Source organism: Hyalella azteca, unplaced genomic scaffold, assembly GCF_000764305.2.
Source record: "Hyalella azteca isolate HAZT.00-mixed unplaced genomic scaffold, Hazt_2.0.2 contig7542, whole genome shotgun sequence".
In the NCBI taxonomy this organism is placed as follows: domain Eukaryota; kingdom Metazoa; phylum Arthropoda; class Malacostraca; order Amphipoda; family Hyalellidae; genus Hyalella; species Hyalella azteca.
Genome location: NW_025937665.1, coordinates 53,169 through 59,746, shown reverse-complemented (window position 1 = coordinate 59,746; position 6,578 = coordinate 53,169).

Genomic DNA, 6,578 nt, shown 5'->3' with positions numbered 1-6,578 from the left:
GGAAAATTATATGAAAGTGACAATAAATAAATTCAAAGTTGTACTACACTGTTTGTACAATAAAATGCAATTTGAATGCACAAAAATTAGGTACCTATATGCTTGTGCTGTGCAGTGAGCATTACTGCACATTTTGGTACATCCAAGCTAAATGGCCTCTCTGTTTTTGTTTGGTGCCTGTATTTGCAAGTGGGCCATGGGGTTTATTTTGTCTCCACTGATGTACACACATGTACATTATGTCATAGTGACTATTCTGTCAAAAATTATTACCACTAGGTACTGTGGATAGGGTCATACAATTGTTTGTCTTATTTTGAACAATTTGTACTGTACACAGTCAAGAGATAGTTCTGCCAGGGTAGAATTTGAGAAATGATGATTCATATTCAAGATTAAATCAATGTTAGAACTTTTCTTACTTATTAATTATTACTAAAATTTCGCCATCTCAAAGCAGATAATTATCACTACATCAGATCTAGGGTCATAGCAGCAACCCAGCAGGCTTCTGAAGTTGAAACAACGTTGATTATTGGTTGATTTCCGGTTGAATTGCTGAAACCAAAATTAAATGTCATATCAACATCAAAATCTTACCAACACTAGAAGGGATGTGAAACAACTTTCTTTAAAGGTTGAAACAACATTGATATTGGTACGTTGAATTTATACTGATTTTTAAACATTGAATCAATGTTGATTAAAGGTTGAATTCCTGAATAACCCAAATTAAATGTCCAATCATCTTTGAAATCTGACCAAAACTAGAATGGATGTAAAACAACCTTATTTCATTGTCGATTTAAGGTCAATATTGGTAAATTTAATTATCTTCAAACATTGAATCAATGTCAATGTTTGGGTTGTTCATCAATGAAAAGTCGATGGTACATTGAATGTTTAGTCATTTTTAAACGTTCTATCAATGTTGATGTCAGGTTGAAATGCTGAACAACCAAAATTAAAGGTCCCATAAATGTCAAAAACTGACCAAAACTTGAAAGGAAAGAAAACAACCTTATTTCAACATTGAAAATTGGTCAATATTGGTACATTGAATGATTAGCTATTTACCAGCATGGAACTATTGTTATCACACCAACATTGAATGAAATACATGTATATAAGTGTACGATTATTGACCAGAGAATGCATTCAAATTTTCAAGGAGTCGAACAATTCTTTAGCTTATTTCTTTTGCTCATGCATGTGAGCTGCCATGGTCAAGGTTGCAAAGGCGTTGCGCAGTCTTCAACAATCCCAGGTTTGAATCCTGCTACGGACAAAAAACAGTTTGGTTATTCAACGTTGATTCAACAGAGAATTTGACGTTGCAGCAATGTTGTAGTAGGAATAAGGCAATGTTATACAATCAAGGAATATCTCTCAAACTAACAAACTTAATGAAACTTGGTACATGTACCGGTATTCATAAGGAACTAACAACCATGTTTAGCTGGTGAAAATTTTTTAAATTTCGCCTTCATTCCCAAGTTACATGGCAATATGGGCCAAAATTTGCAGTGATCAAGGATTTTATTCCAAACTACTGAACAGATTTGAACGTAATTTGATTATATATACATTCCTAACTACCAAATGGCGATGTTTAGCTTGTGAAAGATTTTTATTTTGCATTTGTTTCTGATTTTTTTTTTCATTTCACCTTCATTTATGACTTAAACAGCAATACATGCTTAAATTTGCAGTGATGGAGAAATTTCTTCTAAACTACTGAACAGATTTTAACGAAACTTAGTATATAAATACCTAACCTCAGCAACGGTGAGGTTACCTAACCCTAAGGGTGGCAATGGATACCTAACCTCATAATGGTGATGTAAATCACTGAAGTTTAGCTTGGGACAATTTTATCAATTTTGATTTCATTTGCGAGTTATACAGCTACCAACAAATGGGGTAATAAGGGATGGTTTTGAGCATTTTTTGTTAATAACTTCTCATAATGAAACATTTCATAAACAAGTTTAGGCTCATTATATAGCTCTTTGAAAGGGCTATCAAATGGCATCTCTAAAAATTCCATATGCTATTTGTAAGGTGCCAGACCCGAAATAAAAGCGTCCCAAATTTCCCCTGGGAAAGGGGTAATCTGGGACACTTGAAGTAAAACGCAATTTTGAAACATTTGAAGCATGCAAAGCGTACTCATCCAATACTAACAGTACTCTGAAGTCCTCCTCTACCTTTGTATATGATGTAGATCAGTGGTTCCTAAAGTGGGCACCGGGCAATATTGCCCCCCTAGCAGCAGTGGAAAGATCCGGGGTGGAAGGAAAGATCTTTCTTCCTATGTGAGGAAGAAAGGAACAGTAGGGGCAAATCTGTTGAGTAGTTTGGAAAAAATTCATTGATCACTGCAAATTTTGGCCCATACTGCCATATAACTCTTGAATGAAGGTGAAATTTACAAATTTTTCACAAGCTAAACATCACCATTAGGTCCTAATGAATATGTGTTCCAAGTTTTGAGATTCACTCAAACTTTGAAGATTCACTGGGGAGCCAGGGAATTTCACTGGGAAGATTCACTGGGTAATGTTAGAGTTCACTGGGGAGCCAAAGGGGTGCCAGCTTGAAAAAGTTTGGGAACCACTGATGTAGATTCTGTGATTTTTACTTGTTTTTCCTTTATTGGTATGATACGTGATATTTTTCCTTTATTTACTTGTTTTTCCTGTCCCAATTTACCCTGCAAGCCCTTATTACCTCATTTGAAGGTATCAATGTTATACATATATGGTTCTTGGTTAAACCGGCTGGTCTAAATGCTGGTTGTTTCTCCGTTTATCTGTATAACTTGCAAAAGAAGGCAAAATAGGAAAAAAATTGTCACAAGCTAACATTACCATTGCTAAGGGTATTTTTTATGTACCAAGTTTCATTAAAATCTGTTCAGTAGTTTAGAAGAAATTTATTGACCACCACAAATTTAAATTCAAGTGACAAATTACTTGGGGCTGTACTTTCAAAACTCGCTAAGTTAATGTAATTACTTGGGGCTGTACTTTCAAAACTCGCTAAGTTAATGTAAGTACTTACGCTCTATTTTCTTGTCTATGATTGGTGGATTTTGCTTGAAAGGCCAACCAGCTGTCAATGATTGGCTAATGAACTTGTGATCTCTTAGCTTTTTTTGAAATTATAGGCCTTGGTCGTTGGTCCTACTCCTACCAGGACCTAAGAGGCAAGGACAAATAGCCTGAGGCTTGCCTAGATGGTAAACCTACCAGAATAACCAGACTACCAGTGCCAGTGGGCAGTTGTTCGTTGAGACCATCACGCTTGCCGGGGGGAGGCTCTGGTGGTGGCCAGGGGTAACGAACCTGAAGAGGGGGGAGATGGGCGAAGGCAGGGCGGGTGGCCAGGAATGCCGCTGCCTCCACAGGGCTGTCCCACAATGAGGAGACGCTGAGGGACATGGGGAAGGCGGGTCAGGCAAAGAGGTGCTGGAGAGGATCCCTGCACTCTAGGCAGGTGGAGCTAGGGAGCGTCCGATCCTAGCAGAGTAGGACGCCATGGAACTGCAGTATCCTGAACAGAGCTGGGATAACGCCGAGTGGTAGGGGCGAGGGAGTGAGGCCTCCACTGATGCAATCGGCAGTGGCGAGGCTGCGAGGACAGCGTTTATGGCGTCAGTCACCGCAACGCGAGAGGCAATCTCCCTGCAGGCGGACTGCTTGGCTCCCTAGGCACTGGCAGGCATTATACCATAAGCCAAGAATGGTGTGACCAGGTGACCAAACCTCAACTGGATGGAGGCCTTCATGGGGTGGTCCCCAGGGGAGCAGAAGCAATGCGGAATGAGGTATGGGAATGGGATTGCTGGAAGGCACTGGCAACTGGCAAGGAACTGGGCACAAGCCAGGTCCAGGTGCGAGGATAATGGGTGGATGCCTCACGCCAGTCTCCTGGTGAAAATGGGCGATCGGAGCCATTTTGAGGTAGCCGGTGACTACTGGCTAGTCTCAATCATCAATGCAGTGTTTTGTTTTCTTTGCATGTTGTTGTTAATTGCCTGGGACCACTGCTCAATGGCGCCCACGAAGAGGCAGCAGCTCTGGGGGAGGAGGGGTGAGTGGAGGTTCCGCTCCAAGGATGTCGGCGAAGGATGGGAGAGTGGAGAGGAAAGCCGCAGTCAGTCCAGGGTTAGACCAGAGGTCCAGTGGGGTCAGTGAGGTGGGATACAAAATGCAGCTGAAGAGGTGATGGGTATTGGGTGGAGTGGTCTATTGTGCCACACTCATGGCAGAGTGGGCTGTTGGCTGCACTGATGCGGGCAAGGTACAAATTGAGCCACGATTAGTAGCTGGAGCAGAGCTGGAAAAGGGCTTTTCTGGCTGCCCTGGGGAGGGATAGCTTGCTGGATGAGACAGTGGGGGCAGGGGTCAGCACTCAGCAGCACCTTGTTGGTAGCTGCTGAGGGCTGCTAGCCTACCAGGGGTAGGATGAGACAGAGAAGCTGTGAAGGGTGCTGAGGGCAGCACCCACTGACCCACAGCAGAGTAGGTGTCGAGAGGGGGGGGGAGGGATCCCTCTTCCAGCAGGTAAGACACCAAAGGGAGGAAGCAGGACTGAAGCTTGTGCTTCATGGGACAGGGCCCTGATGTCTGGAGTCTGTGAGTGTCCAGTGGCCACTGGTGGGTGGCCAGTCCTGCCAGGCTGCCACTGCCAGCTGGCAGCTGCCTTGTTGATCAATTTTAACGAGCAAAGAAAATATATCCTGATTAGGTGAAGATGTTAATGAAGATGAGTGTGATCATTCAGACGGAACCAGGCTTGAGCCTTGATCTTGATGCTGGACCTGGACAGACCCTCTGCCAAATTATACTCGTGGACTTAGTCGTGATAAATTACCACGACTAAGTCCATGAGTAGGTATATTTAGCAAAGCAGGGCGTTTTTTAGACTCTCCTTCAAGTTCAATTTCAAGACCTATAAGTAAACCAGCAAACTATCATCATATCATGGATACCAGGCATTACCACTTACCAGAATACCAGCATCACCATACATGGGTAAGATATTGGTTTAAATCTTGAGTAAATGAGAAAATTAAAAATGAACTGATTCTAAAAAATCACTGGTTTGCCAATATGCGTGGTATATACATAGAATTCAATAGAAGTAACAAGTATAGTCCAAGATCAAGTAATAGCTATGTGATTTGCCGCACGCCGGTTAACAATTATTTGCCGTTTAACTTTAGTCTTTACGCAATCAAGTTTCGAGGGAATCAAGTGCGATAGGCCGATAGCCGATAGACAGTTGGACACTTGTGAGTTGTGACAATGTGACTTGAGTTGAGATGTTCTTTGCTCAACAAATGAATGAAATCAGCCAAATTTTGCAGTTTTGCACAAGCACAACAGTAAGTAATGTGGTTCCGTACTTGTTCACGGCTTATCATGATAAAAATAGTTCTACCTAGTATCAAGCACGTGATAGATTTGTTGTTGTGATGATCATGATGATGATGTCTTATTTGAGCCTTGAGGTGTAGTAAATGATGGTAGGTTAATGACCTCACACTCACACAGGTCGGTTGTCACACCTGGACATGACAATTTATTTCAGGCTTGTAGTTGCATTATCGGTTAGGAGCCACTTCATTTGCTTTGACTATTGTGACCTCACAGGGTTTCCAATCTTCCGGTGCTTGCGAGGAATGCAGACAAATGAGACAAAGCCCCGATTATGAGGTGCTGCTCGTGCTCCCGTTTTGCGATGTCGTCACGACGTCACCTGAGTAGTGACTAGTGAGTACCTCCAGCTCCAAGCAATGCGCGCACTGTTAGCACCCCAATGCCAATGTTTTCCAAGGTCTGCCTCATTAGTTGACGAGCATCCCTGTAGCTGCTACATTCCAGCAAGAAATGATCGATGGTTTCTTCCACTCTGCATTGTTGTTGTGAGATTGATGTAAGAGGCGATCAGGCGAAGAAGTACCTAGCCGCACGATGACCACTTGTTACACCTAGAGACTAGACTCGGCAGATTTTATTTGGGAAGTGTCAGCCTGTCAGTATTATGTTTCAAATATTCTTAAAGATTTTTGCAGATGGTCCTATGTTTTTAAATCAGAGCTCAATGCCTCAAACCATGGGTGGTGGTCATGAATTGGCCGTACGTAGACAAAATAACGAATTCTGAAACCGAAACAGACGAATTTATGAAACGCGGATCAGAGCTTTCTACGAACAGTGTTCGTAGACGTATTCTGTCATGGTTGAATTTAGTTCAACCATGTATTCTGTCAAGTGATTTTAGTTCTGTTGTTGAGGTTGAGCTCTCCTCCTCCATGAATTCGACCTTTTTCGAAGATGCTTTTTGATCCGTTCGAGTGTACTTAATAAATACAGTACTTATATCATTAGTCTGCTTATATCGCAAGTTCACAAGGAATTTAAAAGCAAAGAAAACGCCAAGAAAATTCACCATATCGATATTGAAAACGTTTCGGAGTCCAGCTCCATCATCAGTTCGACTAAACTAAAAATGAATAAAATCACTTTAAAAGTCAAAATTCAAAGACAGACATAAAACCTAAACAA